The following is a 12,009-nucleotide window of genomic DNA, read 5'->3' on the forward strand; positions in this document are numbered from 1 at the left end:
AATGCAGCATTTCCCTTCGCTTGTGCATCTGTTGTTTCTTTGTAATATTTCCTGGTTTTTATTTTCCATTCCTTTTTGTTCATTTCTGTTTGTGTGACTTGCTGATAAGGAAGTAAACTTGTTTCGTGGTGGAAAATATATTCTTGCTTTAAATGCAGAGACTTAATGAACCGAGAAGGGTATCTCTCAACATTTTACAGATCGTCTCAGAAAACACAAAGTCTGTTTCCACATGTGTACTGGCTACATCCAACCTGGCCCAACCACCATCTTTCTCAATGCTTCCACTGTCACTAATGCGTCAAGTGTTTGTCTAACACCCAGAACTGAATGAAAAAGCTTCCCGCGATTAAATATTGTGAAGAGTAAAATCATTGTCTTCAGCTCCCCAGCAGCTCACTCCAGCGCTTACACAGTCTGTCTGAAATGGCAGCAGTCTGTTTGTGATGTGAGGATCACGTTGGGTCCTGAGTTGAACTGCTGATCTTATATTCATTCATACAATCACTAAAACTGCCTGATTCATTGTCCAACTCAGACCCACCTCTTGCTACTGAAACCCTCATTTGTAATTCCTAGATTTGGCTATTTCAACACCTTCCTGCATTTTAGCCAAGGTAAACTCTATATCTCTGCTGGTGTTGTTCTAAGTTGCACCAAGTCCCTTCACTCCAGTGTTGACAAAGTGACCAACATTGGCTCCCAGTGAAGCAATGCCAAGGAAAACTAAAGTTACTCTCCATGTTTCAAATTCCTCTGTGGCATTCATGTGCCCTTTCACTATCTCTGTACCTTCCTCCAGCTCCACAACATTCTGAAATATCTGCACTGCTCCAACTCTGGCCTCTTAATCATCCCTCACTTGGATCACACTCTCAATGAGGGCCATGCCCTCAACTGCTGTGAACTGAGACTGGGGAGTGCTCTACCCCCACCTCTCCAACCCCCTACATCACTCACATCCTTTGTCGCTTGTTAAAACTGTACTTTGTTGACTGGCTTTACGTATGTTTAACTTAATATGTGGCTCAGTGTCTAATCTAATCTGGTAGGCTCTGGGATGCCATAAAACGCACCACGAAAATACATATTGATGTTGCGCAAAAGAACTGCTTCAGTAAATGTGCAAGCTAAATCATGTTCATATTTCTACATAAGCAGAAACATAAAAGAGCAAAACATTTTGAATTATTGCTCTCCTCAGTAATTACAAACAAAAGCTGTGCACTATGAACTCCTTCTGCTTATGCAGCATTTATTTTGCAGCTTGGTTCCTCTCTAGTTTATTCTATATTTATTATTGGAGAATGGCTTTGTGCTCGGAATTCCTCACAATGGGTTATGTGTGTGTGTGTGTGAATATGCAATAAATTTGCATTCATTGAGAATACGTGATGCAGTATCAGTTTGGCATCACATCACGAGTTCTGGAGACTGCATGGAGAATATCTGGCATTTTTCCTGTAGAGAATGTCTGTAGAATGTTGCCAGGCAACAGAGGCTGCAGCAAATAAACTACCTACTGTTGGCAACACATTGATTAAAAACACATCTACTGATGGCTGGCCAAGAAAATATCACTATTGTCAATGTGAAATAAACATACAAAGCAGCACAGGATTGGCTTTGTGCGTCTGCAGCTCTTGTATAAATGGAGCCAGGAGCAAAATGGTCCAATTGTGTTATCACCTCAGTCAGCCCCAGTCTATGGTGTATCACTTTTGCAAGTTGCTGTTTATGTGGCTGGCATAACAAGCAAATAAAAGACATTAAATGTCTCTTTGCAGCCACCCCTTGTAAGCGCAGTGGTACAGCCCTGTTAGTATGGACCTGACCCTAAAGTAGAGGGGAGTGTCTTTGGGATAATGCTTCATGACTATTGGGGAAGTCTCTGTCATGTGATGCATTTTGGAATGCAAATGAATTGTAGAATTTTTCTATGCTGGTGTGTAGGAAGAAGGACTGGGAATGGTGTAGTGTGTTATCTTATTTCTCAGGCAAGAGGTAAGGATACTGGCTGGGAGGAAATCTGTGGAGTTGAGGGAAGTGTCAGTGTTGTACTGTTTGTATTTCAGAGCCGTGTTTAACTGTCTGGGTTGTTATCTGGGACTACAAGCAAGCTGTTAGGAAGCTGAATTGCGTGTATTTATATTTACAGCTTGTTTCTGAGAGATTTTGTTTTGTGTAGTGAAAGGTTGTCAGGTTTCTCCTGTGCAAGTGCCTTGTTAATCTCCGAGAGACAGAGAGAAGGATGTGCGGTCACTACTCCGTACCCGTGCTGTTCCCGGCAGCTTGTATGACAGAGCCTGGTCTGTAAGTAGCGCTTTAACTGTGAATGTCGCCCTGTTAGAGCTGGGTTCATTGGTGACTCTGTCACAACGGCGCTGACCATCTCCGCGGCAGCAGGAACACTGCTATCTCCGTTATTCTTATCACACTTGTCCCCCGTGTTAATTGTACCGGCGACAGTGAGAGGCAGTAGCTTTGTTTTTAACTGAAATAAAGGAATGAAAAGAGAGTATTCTTAAGCTACTGTTAGTTTCTCATTTGCATGTAACTGTCTTTGGGGACCCCTGTGCTGTGCGTGTTTGAAATAGTTAATGAAATGAAGGCTGATGGACCAAAGCAGAGTGGAGCCTGGGACTTCGGTACTAACAGTTGCTGCTTTCTGAGACTCTGTGTGTCTGCATTTGTATAGAGTCAAAACACACATTTCAGTTGTTGAAATTAAATACGTTAGGGGATGATGAAGTTTTTTAACAGCGCACACAGCCCGTAAATCTGTATAAATATTAACATCTAAAGACCACTGCCCTGCGAATGCTTTGAGTTGAGCCTTTTAAACCAATCTAGTTTAAAGAGCCCACTTTTGCAATAGAAAATTGGGAAGTGGTTTATTTTTGAGTTAAAATTTTGGGGAATGGGAGAAACTGGTGACGATTACTGCTGTGGTTTCAGTCAATATGCTTTTACGGGGCTGGTGATTACCTGTTTACACTTTTCTTTTAAAATTATTAAGGAAAAAAAAATATCTTTTGTTTCCAAATGTCCAGAGAGCATTTATAGCTAGTGTTGTCCTGACCACTCTCAGTAATCCATTACATTCTATTGCCGTTGTACATGTTGTTGTGTAAATTCTAACATCTGTCAGCTCCAGGATTGTTTGCAAGGAATTGCTAAACTAGTTACAGGACCATCGAATTAATTACCTGCTCAGTGCAGTTAGTCCTGTGTGAGGAAGCTCTTTACTGTAATGTCATTAGTAGTCCCACCACTGGGTTATTGATGGAAGTTAAATGGAATTAATCAATGGTTTCCTGCTAACAGACTGCCTTTGGTCAGGGTGCTGAGAGTCAGAAGCTAGTTAAACTCACTGTAGATGGAGGTAAACTTCCAGGGGAGTTTGTCGAATCATAGAATCCCTACAATGTGGAAGCAGGCCGTTCAGCTCATCAAGTCTGCATTGACCCTTTGAAAAGCATCCCACCCAGACCTACTGCCTTTACCCTATCCTGTAATCCTCCATTTCCCATGGCAAATCCACCTAACCTGCACATCCCCAGGCACTGAGTTGATCTGCTGTGTTCAAACATCAGAAAAGTGACACTTGGATTGCAAGGTCTAGGCTGGTGTCTGTTTTCAGTGTTGGTTTTATTGAAGGGATTGTCTTCGTGAAGACAGGGAGCAAAATGCTTTGGGCCCTTCCACCCTCTTGTATACTGTCACTCAGTCCATTCAGGATAAGTCTGATCCTACTCTGTTGACATTGGGTATAACAGTGGAGTTTGGATGAATTGCATGTCCTGGAGTTATACTGCCATCCAACATCCTTGTCTCATGCAAGTTTCCAGCCTCCTGCACCTGTGCACACTGGTGTACGAAACTCACTCATAAAAGTACCACACTGATGGAAGAATGAAAAATAATTGGGGGGAGAGCGGGGGAGGAACCATGGGAAAACTGAATTTGCAAAACGTGTTTACGATGTATCATTGCTGCCCCGCACTGTTTTCACCACCTTGCCCTTTTTTTCTCTTTTGTTGCTCAGACTCCCCTCTGGGGCAGGTGGGACTTGGACCAAGACCTTCTGGCCCAGAGAGAGGCATTGTTACTGCATCTTGTGATCTTTTTCAGCATTCATGAGCCAGTGTGGGACTGGAAGCAAGGAGCCTGGGATTGAGATTCCTGGGATCAACATCCAAGGATATCCCACGATTGCTTTCTGTCAATTGCAAGGTCAGTTTGGCACAAAGAGGAAAATGTTTCCATTTCCATAGTGCCTTGCACAATGACCTCACATCCCAAAGTATTTCTCGGCCAATGGAGTACTCCTTTCTTTTTAAAATGTCATTGTTGTTGGGCACGAGATGAAGCAGCCAATTTGTTCACTTTTTTTATTCACTTCAGAGGTGGGCATCACTGGCTGGGCCAGCATTTATTACCTGTCCCTAGTTGCCCTTTGAGAAGGTGGGAGTGAGCTGCCTCCTTGACCCGCTGCAGTCTGTATGCTGTGAGTTGATCCACAGTGCACTGAAGGAGGGAATTCCAGGATTTTGACCCAATGATGATAAAGGAACAGCAATACATTTCCAAGTCAGGATGGTAAGTGACTTGGAGGGGTAGTGTTCCCATGTATCTGCTGCCCTTGTCCTTCTGGTTGGTGTTAGGAAGGTGCTGTCTAATTGGTGGAAATTGAGAAGAGAATGTGTGAAGAGACCTAGCTGTCCTTGTGTATCAGCTATAGAGTCATAGGGAGCTGTACAGCACAGAAACAGACCCTTTGGTATAACTCGTCCATGCTGACCAGATGTCCGAACATAGTCTGGTCTCATTTGCCAGCACTTGGCCCATATCCCTTCAGTTGTTGAAGGTAAGCATGCCTGTGCAGCAGGCAGTGAAGAAAGCAAATAGTACTTAGGCCATCATAGTGGGAGGATTTGAGTACAGGAGCAGGGATGTCTTGCTGCAATGGTACAGAGCCTTGGTAAAACCTCATCTGGAATATTGTCTGCAGTTTTGGCCACCCTATCTGAGGAAGAAATGCAACAGAGGTTTACCAGACTGATTCCTGGGATGATGGACAAATGTATGAGGAGAGGTGAAATTAGTTAGGATAATATTTGCTGGAGTTCAGAAGAATAAGTGAAGATCCTTTAGAGTTCTAACGTATAAAAATTCTAACCGGACTTGCCAAGCTAGATTTTTTAGATTTTAGATTAGATTACTTTACACTGTGGAAACAGGCCCTTCGGCCCAACAAGTCCACACCGCCCCGTCGAAGCGCAACCCACCCATACCCCTACCTTTACCCCTTACCTAACACTACGGGCAATTTAGCATGGCCAATTCACCTAACCTGCACATCTTTCGACTGTGGGAGGAAACCGGAGCACCCGGAGGAAACCCACGCAGACCACAGGGAGAATGTGCAAACTCCACACAGTCAGTCGCCTGAGGCCGGAATTGAACCCGGGTCTCTGGCGCTGTGAGGCAGCAGTGCTAGCCACTGTGCCACCCACTAAGTGCAGGAAGGATGTTCCTGAAGTCTGGGAAGGCCAGAACCCAGGGTTTACAGTTTGAAGACATGAGTTGGCCCATTTAGGATTGAGATAAGGAGAAATTTCTTCATCCAGGAAGTGTGGATCCTGTGGAATTCTCTGCCACAAAGTGGTTGAGGCCAAAACAATGTATGGTTTCAATGGAGCTCACACTTTGGAACTAAAGGCATCAAAGAATATGTGGGGGGTGGGGAGAAAGCAGGAATTGAGTATTTGCTTGTGACCATCCACGATTGTAATGAATGATGGAGCAAGCTTGAAAGGGCGAATGGCTGTCTGATGCAGTTTTGTTTTTAAAAGCCATAAACAAGTAAACTATTTTAGAAAGTGTAGAGATAATGGACTCTCAGGGGAATTTAGCACAGACAGCCAGGTTTCTGATACCAAGACTGCCTCTAATGTAACAAGGGGTACACAAGGTATCAAGCGATTGATTTTTGAGTTAGGGGACTCTGTCATCACAGGCACAGACAGACATTTCTGCTGACAGTGAGAAATCAGAATGGTGTGTTTCCTCCCTGGATCAAGGATATCTTGTAGGGTGCAGGATCTTCTCAAAGGGGAGAGGGATCAACAGGAGGTCACTGGAACTGATGATATAGGAAGAGAACCTGAGATTCTGAGGTCGAAATATAGTGAGTTAGGCAGGCATTTTAAAAGGGTAATATCTGGCTTACTCCCAGTGCCATGAGCTGGTAAGGGTAGGAATAGCAGAATAGAGCAGACAAATGTGTGGCTGAGGAGCTGGTGCAGGGGAGAAAGATTCACTTTTTTTTTTTTTTGGATCATTCAAGTCTCCTCTTGAGTAGAAGTGAGCTGTACAAGAAGGATGTTTTGCACCTGAGTTGGAAGGGGACTAATATACTGGCGGGAGATTTGCTAGAGCTGCTTGGGAGAATTTAAACTTGTTGGGGAAGAGGGACATGGGGAGACAGTGAGAAAAGACACCAGTCTGAGACTGGAACAGTTGGGAAAAGGAGCGAGTCACAGTCAGGGCAGGCAGGAACAAAGCAGAGAACAAGATAGGACTGGGAAATTAAACTGCATTTATTTCAATGCAAGAGGCCTAACAGGGAAGGCAGATGAACTGAGGGCATGGTTAGGAACATGGGACTGGGATATCAAAGCAATTACCGAAATATGGCTCAGGGATGGACAGGACTGGCAGAGTAATGTTTCAGGATACAAGTGCAATAGGAAGGATAGAAAGGGAGGCAAGAAAGGAGGGGGAGTGCCCTTTTTGATAAGGGATAACATTACAGCTGTATTTGGGTAGGATACTTCTGGGAATATGTCCAGGGACGTTATTTGGGTGGAACTGAGAAATAAGAAAGGGATGACCACCTTCATTGTATTAAAGAACCCCCCCCCCCCCAAATAATCGGTGGGGAATTGAGAAACAAATATGAAAGTTGAAGAGTGGGAAAAGCATAGCCGGTCAGACAGCATCTGAGGAGCAGGAGAATCGATGTTTTGAGCAGAAGCTCTGTAATTCCCGCCTCAGGCGACTGACTCTGTGGAGTTTGCACGTTCTCCCAGTGTCTGCGTGGGTTTCCTCCGGGTGCTCCGGTTTCCTCCCACAGTCCAAAGATGTGCAGGTCAGGTGAATTGGCCATGCTAAATTGCCCGTAGTGTTAGGTAAGGGGTAAATGTAGGGGTATGGGTGGGTTGCGCTTCGGCGGGTCGGTGTGGACTTGTTGGGCCAAAGGGCCTGTTTCCATGCTGTAATTTAATCTAATATGGAATGAGAGGCTTTACAAATATTTAAGCAGACTTCAGTTGTCTTTAAGAATAATATGGTGCTTATGGAGGCGATTTCAATTTCCAAACATAGATTGGGACTGCCATAGTGTTAAGGGTTTGGATGGAGAGGAATTTGTGTGTACAAGAACGTTTTGAGTCAGTATGTGGATGTACCTACTAGAGAAGGTGCAAACCTTACTCTTGGGAAACAAGGCAGGGCAGGTGACTGAGATGTCAGTAGAGAAGCACTTTGGGGCCAGTGACCATAATTCTATTTAGTTTTAAAATTAATGATGGAAAAGGATAAACCAAATCTAAAATTTCTAAATTAAAGGAAGGCCAATTTTAATGGTATTAGGCAAGAACTTTCAAAGATTGGGGCAGATGTTCATTGCTGAAAATGTGTTGCTGGAAAAGCGCAGCAGGTCAGGCAGCATCCAGGGAACAGGAAAAATCGACGTTTCGGGCATAAGCCCTTCTTCAGGAATGAGGAAAGTGAAGAAGGGCTTATGCCCGAAACGTCGATTCTCCTGTTCCCTGGATGCTGCCTGACCTGCTGCGCTTTTCCAGCAACACATTTTCAGCTCTGATCTCCAGCATCTGCAGACCTCACTTTCTCCTCGCAGATGTTCATTGGTAAAGGGACAGCTGAAAAATGGGAAGCTTTCAAAAAGAGATAATGAGAGTCCAGAGACTGTGCTTCTGTTAGTGAAGGGCAAGGCTGATAGGTGTAGGGAATGCTGGATGAGTAGAGAAATTGAGGTTTTGGTCAAGAATAAAAAGAAAGCATATGCCAGTATTGGACAGCAGAGATCGAGTGAATCCTTAGAGTATAAAGGCAGTAGGAGTATACTTGAGAGGGAAATCAGGAGGGCAAAAAGAGGACACGGCAAATAAGGATAAAGGTAATCCAAAGGGATTCTACAAATACATTTAAGGATAAAAGGGTGACTAGGGGCCCCTCCAAGATCAGGAAGGCAGTTTGTGTGGAGCTGCAGGAGATGGGGAGATAGAAAAGATTATTTTGCATCAGTGTTTACCGTGGTGAAAGATATGGGCAATCGCGAATGTGGGAAATAGTGACATCTTGAAGAATGTCCATATTACAGAGGGGGTGGTGCTGGATGTCTTGAAACACATACAAGTGGATAAATCCCTGGGACTTGATCAGGTGTATCCTAAACTCTGTGGGAAGCTAGGGAAGTGATTGCTGGGCCTCTTGCTGAGATATTTGTATTGTCAATAGTCACAAGTGAGGTGCCGGAAGACTGGAGGTTGGCAAACGTGGTGCCACTGTTTAAGAAGGGTGGTAAGGACAAGCCAGGGAACTATAGACCAGTGAGCCTGACCTCGGTGGTTGGCAAGTTGTTGGAGGGAATCCTGAGGGATAGGATTTATATGTATTTGAAAAGGTAAGGACTGATTAGGAATAGTCAGCATAGCTTTGTGTGTTGGAAAACGAGAGGTGGGGGTGCCTGTCACCAGTGTTGCGAAAGTTGGGCCTGGCCTGGCTGCAACAGAACGCTTCTAGTGGTTGTGCCGTTCTGTACAGTCTGTCCTTCTTGGAGAAATTTGTGAAAGATAATCACCTTGGACTACCAGTTCATCAGGAAGTGGTCAGCACATAGCATCCTGAAGACCTTGCGGGGAAAAGAGGGTTGATGATCTTAGGTGGGTTCCATGGGCAGACTGTCAAAGACAGTCTACCCGAAACCTGTTGGTCTTTCAGAGTAAGGAGTTGTCCGTGACCGAGTGTCTGAGGCCTTTGTGTCAAAGTACAATGGGAGTCCACTCAGTTAATGGAGTCACCTACCCTGTGCCTCAAATGTGCAAAAACAATTTTGAATGAGGAAGCAATGTCTTCGGTTTATTTGGGTAGAGTCAAACTTCAAGGTTTGTTTTAAAAACTGAAAGAACAACATGGCTTTGTGCGTGGGGAAAACATGTCTAATGAACTTGATTGTTACTTCAAAAAAAAACTGAGGATTGGGGTCAAAGCAGTGGATGTGATCTATATGGACTTTAGTAAGGCGTTCGACAAGGTTCCCCCGGGAGACTGGTTAGCAAGGTTAGATCTCATGGAATACTAGCCATTTTGGATACAGAACTGGCTCAAAGGTAGAAGACAGAGGGTGGTGGTGGAGGGTTGTTTTTCAGACTGGAGGGCTGTGACCAGTGGAGTGCCACAAGGATCGGTGCTGGGTCCACTACTCTTTGTCATTTGCATAAATGATTTGGATGCGAGCATAAGAGGTATAATTCATAAGTTTGCAGATGACACCAAAATTGGAGGTGTAGTGGGCAGTGAAGAAGGTTACAACAGGATCTTGATCAGATGGGCCAATGGACTAAGAAGTGGCATTTGGATTTAATTTAGATAAATGTGAGGAGTTGCATTTTAGGAAAGCAAATCTTAGCAGGACTTCAACACTGAGTTGGACCGAAGGGTCTGTTTCCATGCTGTACGAACATCTCTCTGACTCTAGAGCTGCAGATGCTGTAAATCAAACAAAAGCAAGATGCTAGAGAAGCTCAGCAGGTTTGGCAGCATCTATGGAGAGAGAAAGTGAGGTAATGTTTTGGGTCAAGAAAACCTTCCTCAGAACTCCCTGGCAATCCGGAAGGGTCACTTGACTTGAAACATTTAATTCTGATTTCTCCAAAGTTTGTTTGTTCATCATGCTGCTGTCTGGGACTGAACTGCTTTAGTGATTATGTATAAAGTATATTTTTGGAAGAGGGTGGATTTGCACCATTGCCACAAGTTTAATGAAATATGTTTGTGCAAAAACAAATATCCAGCTTGCCTTAGTTTTAACTTTCTCCAGAAAACAGTGTTGGAACAAACAATATTGTTTTTGTGTTTGTGTACTTGTCTGTGACTTTTTTTTTTCCTGAGGCATTTACCACACTTTCCATCATAAATTTGCAATGTGTTTCTTCACAAAGTCTTCTAAATAAAACAAAATACTGCAGGTGCTAGAAATCTGTAGTAAAAACAGAAATTGCTGGAGAAACTCAGCAGATCTGGCAGCACCTGTGAAGAGGGAGTGAGTTAATACTTCAAGTCTGTAAAATTGTTCTTCAGGAGTGTTCTAGGGAAAAAAAGTCACACCAGTCTCCACATTAGCTCTGCTTTCTCTCTACAGATGCTGCCAGACCTGCTGAGTTTCTCCAGCCCTTTTCTTTTCTACTCCTAACTGAGTGAGTCTGTGGATTCAGAAACTTCATGTTGATGGGACTTGGTCTGTTGTCTGCATCCATGTCAATTTTGCTCCCTTTTTTTGTTTGAATTATTATAGACACAATTTAACACCTTGGTGCTGAGTTGCTGTTGATTGATGTAGTTACTCCTGGATACAAGGACCACACTAATTCACTCACTGATCACTCTGTTCGTTGTTATCTGATGCTACTATAACCCACCTTATCCTTCGTAAACTTGAGCCTGTCACTCTAAGCAAACTTGTACAGCATTTGTGATCACAGTGAGTCTGTGTAAGAATTCCTCCCCTAAATGCAGAGTGGCCCAGAACTTCAGGCAGAGAATGGCAAACCCCATGGCCACATTTTTTCTGTCTGCCTCTAACAGTTACTTGATGTGTGAAGTGAATCGAATTGGCTGAAGACTGGTATTTGTAAGGTGGGGACCACTGAGGAGGTAGAGATGGATCATCCACTCTAGCTGAAGATTGATGTGCTGGGCTCTTCCATCATTGAAGATGGGAATATTTGCGGAGCCGACTCCTCCATGAGTTGTTTAATGGTCTGCCACCATTCACAATTAAATGTGGCAGGACTACAGAGCTTCAATCTCATCTGTTAATTGTAGTTCACCTAGCTCTGTCCAACACTTGCTGTTTGACAAGTAAGTAGTCCTGTTTGGTGGCTTCACCAGGTTGACACCTCATCTAGTGCTGCTCCTGACATGCCCTCCTGCAATCTCCATTGACCCCCTGGCTTGATGGTAATGGCTTAATGGGGGATATGCCAGGCCATGATGTTGCCAATTTGTAGTTGAATAAAATTCTGCTGTCTGCACCTCCGATACCCTGTTTTGACCTGCTTCATACTACAAGAGAGGGTATTATCAACATAAAGACTGGATATCATCCTCTCTGGAAAGGAGAACTTGACTGATGACAAACTAACACCCCAAGAGAGCTATCTTTTCATCCTCATCTTAAATGGAAGATCCCTTTTTAAACAGTGCCCCCTCGTTTCCATGTCCATCTTTGTAAGTTGTGCTGTCTGGATATTGGTGCAATCCTTCCCCATAAACAAACCCCTTCCACCCCAGACATTTGATTGTGGGACCTACCTGTATACTACTTCTGATATGTTTCTGCTTTTGGATAGCGTCTATTAATCCAATCTAAAAATAGTATTCTGGCCAGCAGAGTACAGACAAGGCCTTGCTGTAAAGGTGACAGCAGGTGCTAATGAACAGGATGAGAATGGAGTGTTACCAACGCCACTGTGTCAGGACTGGAGAGCAAGTTCAGGAGCAGGCTTGCTGCAGAGTCTGCTGCTGATGGTGTAACGTATCAGCTGAGGAACTTCACTGCCCAGGAGGGTCACTGACTTTTTTTTTCTTCTCAAGTGGTCAATATTCCAAAATTCAGGAGCCAGGACTATAATTCCCATGGTTCTGGATTAGTGGTGCTGGAAGAGCACAACCGTTCAGGCAGCATCCAAGGAGCAGTAA

General features: G+C 44.0%; 1 protein-coding gene across 13 annotated transcripts in view; it reads left to right on the forward strand.

Annotated features, from left to right (window-relative positions):
- Positions 1 to 1,914: 1,914 nt before the first annotated feature.
- LOC122540474 (polyhomeotic-like protein 2) overlaps positions 1,915 to 12,009 on the forward strand; it is a 308,477-nt gene continuing 298,382 nt past the window's right edge. For 10 of the 13 annotated variants that reach the window (XR_015753414.1, XR_015753415.1, XM_087980196.1 and 7 more), the window contains exon 1: positions 1,915 to 2,004. The gene's annotated coding sequence lies outside the window, so the exon portion shown is untranslated. Of the gene's footprint in view, positions 2,005 to 2,079; positions 2,314 to 12,009 lie in introns of those variants that run through there. The other 3 variants (XM_087980205.1, XM_087980201.1, XM_087980198.1) reach the window with 3 other exon arrangements.

Source organism: Chiloscyllium plagiosum, unplaced genomic scaffold (assembly GCF_037043375.1).
Source record: "Chiloscyllium plagiosum isolate Xiang-an unplaced genomic scaffold, Cpla_swu_hap1 HiC_scaffold_37, whole genome shotgun sequence".
Classification (NCBI taxonomy): domain Eukaryota; kingdom Metazoa; phylum Chordata; class Chondrichthyes; order Orectolobiformes; family Hemiscylliidae; genus Chiloscyllium; species Chiloscyllium plagiosum.